Source organism: Cupressus sempervirens, chromosome 8 (assembly GCF_028749045.1).
Source record: "Cupressus sempervirens isolate cs-2001-9-10 chromosome 8, ASM2874904v1, whole genome shotgun sequence".
NCBI classification, from domain to species: domain Eukaryota; kingdom Viridiplantae; phylum Streptophyta; class Pinopsida; order Cupressales; family Cupressaceae; genus Cupressus; species Cupressus sempervirens.
Genome location: NC_143125.1, coordinates 100448091 through 100452021, shown reverse-complemented (window position 1 = coordinate 100452021; position 3931 = coordinate 100448091). Strand labels below are relative to the sequence as shown.

The window sequence follows — 3931 nt, the reverse complement described above, 5'->3', positions numbered from 1 at the left end:
ATTCATAATGGTTGGTCCACTATAGTTCAAAGGGTCTGGATTGGTGCTTTGTCTTATTTTATATGAAAGAAGCTTCATTTGTAAAACTAATTAACTATACACACCCATAGCTGAGTTGCCTTCAAGCGAGGTAGCTTCTTGTTATTTGATCAGCTCTTATTCAAGAAACCTTAGATATTGTTCCATTCTAGAAAATGTTGAATACCAGGCACATCCTATTATTTTTGTGTTCCATGTTATATTTCACTATTTCAACGAAAATAAAATGGAAAATGGAACTTCAATAGATCACCAATCTGAAATCAATACGAATAAAATGTCACTTTGCATTTATTTGAAAAACCAAATTTGTCGATGTCGAAATTTGAAAAATGGAAAGGAAATTGCAATATTTGATTTTTCAAAATAATCCTGATAACCACAAAAGAACATTTTGAACAAAATGGATCAATTAAATAGAAATCAACTATGTTACCCTCCTCCTCATCTCCAAACCCTTCTAAAAAATCACCAAAAATTGTTTCAATATTAAAAATCTTTCTTGGACATATTTTCTAATATAACCGTCCTTAATTAAATAAACAACATTTCATGCTAGGATTAAAATCAAAGGCCCCAACAGAGAGCACATAGGCTAAATACTAGTGCCAGCAATGATAAATAAAAGATAATGAAACTCACCGTACATCAAATATGTCTACTACCCTGTGTCCCTGTGTGAATGATTGTTGTTCCGCAAGTTGAAATCCTGCAAGAATCAAGACAAGATCATGAGTTTTACATTTTTGTCAACTAGAAGCAACCAAAGGAGCACACTGGTTTTGGCATTTCAAATGCACCTATTCAGATGAGGTCAGAAAAATGGGTTGTTGAGGGAATGCAAGGTCCATCCCTATAGCTAACCCATTTCCACAATCCCATTGTAATCCGGCAAGCATCTCTATGGAAAATGAAGATAAGTGGAGAGAGATTTGGAATGAATGAAAGGGGTATATAAAAATAGGGAACAAAGAGGGATAAATTGCATATTTTTTCAAAAATTTGTATAAAAAATATTGTAGAATTAAGAATGAAAACAAGTTACGTGCCTTGTATAAGTTCCCACATTTTGCATACATGTCTATAATGGCATTGTCAACAAGCACACAAGGTAGAAATCCATGTTTAACTAGAGCTTCACAAAACAACATTCCTTGATCAATGTCTGCTAAATAAGTACATGCAAATAAAGCAGTGTGAAGGCTTTTGAATCTGGTTGTACGCCAGCCAATTGTATTTGTCCAGACTCCAAATAGATTCATGGCTCTGTCACTCTACCCATTCTATACATATCCTAAAATCAAAGGTATCTAGGTTACAATATTTGGGTTGGCATTTTTTGGAAAAGTTTATGGGCTTCTTCACTATGCCTATTTTTGTCATAAGCTGAGATCATAGCATTCCAAGTAATATCGTGAGGGTGAGACATCATCTGAAAGAAACTAAACGCTTGACTAACACAATGACTCTATGCATATGCTAAAATTATTGCATTCCATGTTGTAACATTGTTTTCTTGAATTTCCCAAAAGAGCTTAACAACCTCATGAACAAATCTATTTTGTACATATCCTTAAATCATTACATTCTATGAGATCGAATCTCTGTGTGGGTATTTTATAAAGAGGTCAAGAGCTTTTTGAACTTACAGGTGTTCTGTGCATAGCCTGCAATCACAGCATTCCAAGCAATGGCTCCTGGTTGTTGCATTTTGTAAAATATATACTGTGCTCTTACTAAACTCCCACATTTTGTGTACATGTCTATAAGCCCACTCTACGCAAATAAGTCAGATTGAAATCCACATCTAATTATAAATTCATAAAAATCTGTACCCTGCTCCAAAGCAGCCAAGTTGGAAGAATGCTGAAAATCATGAAATGATTGGGCTGCAAGCCAGATTGCTACAATTCACAAAATTGAGTCACGGCCTCCTGGGAAAGACCATGCTTAGAGTAAGCAGAGACCATAGGAGTTCATGAATGTATATCTCGCTTAGGAAGTTTATCAAACACGTAGTGTAAAAACTCTATTCTCCCACATTTAGCATACATATATACAAGCCCACATTGCTCAAAGGCATCGTCCTCAAATCCACATCTGATTACATGTCCATGTATTTTCATACCCTGGTTCACATCTTCCAAGATAGCACGGGCTGGGATAACACTTTCCGAGGTAAATTCCGTGTGTTGGATACCTGTCATTTGTCTTTGGCAGAACATTTCAAATGTCTCTTGCGCAAGCCCATGTTTGGAAGAAGGTCTGACCATTACAGTACATGAGCAGACATCTCGTTCGGGCATTTCATCGAACACTTGGCGTGCATTATCCGAACTCCCACAGTTTCGATACATATTGACAGTAGTATTTTTAAAACAAATATTAGGTTTGAATCCCATCTGATCCATCTGATTATGGACTAATTTCCCCCTTGCCAAGGATCTTTTTCAGTGCAGAGGCGCAATAGGGATGCATACGTTGAAGGGTTTAAGCAATTGTCAATGCCATGCAAAATTTGCAAAGCCTTCATTAATCTGCCATGTTTGAATAACGCATCCAAATCCATTGGAAAGTCATTGGGATTGTTGTTTCCACTAATGCAATTTTGAACAACTCTTCTTCTCATGATTCCGTGTCCAATCCATATATAAGTATGTACAGAAATAGTACGCAGCCCAAATTACATTATCCCACAGACCAAGTAGAAGCAGATTGTACTGTTTTTAGAAGCTATAGAAGATTCATTTCCTTCACTACGATGGAGACAATTATCCATCCCTTCCCTACAATTCCTCACATAACCGAACATTGCAAAAATTTATATTTTCTAGGGCAAGCTGAGATTTCGAAAAAGAATTGCTAATGACAGTTCAACAAGATTTCTGCCCGCAAATTTGTTGAACAAGATTTGAGGTCTCCAAATAGTTAAGGGGTTTTTTTCGCAGATTTGAGATGTATGGATGAGAGGAGTTATATTTTTTATTCTAATTTTGCACTACAAATTTCAATTTTTTGGTTGGGATGCTTCAAAGCTTCTTATTCCAATTTTCAATAAAATTTGTTTTTAGGATTATTTACCTATGTTGTATAACCGTTTCTTATTCTCTTGCAATTCACTTTAAGATGTTATATATATATATATATATATATATATATAAGAGGGAGGAGAGTTAGTTCACTATATTAAAATATACATTGAGAGTATATTATTGAAATAAAGAAAGGTATAATGAGAGATGGACTCAACTAAAAGATAAAAGAGATCAAAACATGGAAAGATAGAAGGATGTAGATATGTAGGAAAGAAGAGAGATAAATGTCATTTAAATCTTAAAAATATATGAGTATATTCAGATAGAGTTGTGGACTAATTTATAATTAAGACAATAACTAAATGTTTACATGGATTGACACTATTATGGTAGTTATAGTATTCATTAATTTTTCTATCAATATGAAAGTTCTAAAATATAAATTAATTTGTTTTTAATTGAAATGCACAACCTCATTTTATTTTCTTGTCATGTGTATTATTGTATTCCTCTCACCCCCTTATACATACGAAGATAAAAGAGAATGTGTAATAACTTTTATGTCATAATTAATTTTGAATCAAATAATATTAGTTATTTTTTCTATCAAAAATCTTATAAGCATAGCTTAATCAAAATTGTTCAATAATCATTGTGTTATTTATAAAATTAGTTATTAACTAAAATAAATATTATTGTTTAATTTAATTAACAAATATCAGTTCTATAATTTAGTATAATACTCAACTAAAATTAAAAAAATTAATATGTTAAATTTAATATAATTGTGGTCATGTAAAATATTGAATAAAATATTTGTTAAAATTAAAATGTCATATAACTATATATTAATTTTT

At 32.6% G+C, this 3931-nt stretch overlaps 1 pseudogene; it reads right to left on the bottom strand.

Moving 5' to 3' along the window:
• Positions 1 to 687: 687 nt before the first annotated feature.
• On the bottom strand, positions 688 to 2668 carry LOC149541810 (pentatricopeptide repeat-containing protein At4g37170-like; annotated as a pseudogene).
• Between the last annotated feature and the right edge of the window lie 1263 nt (positions 2669 to 3931).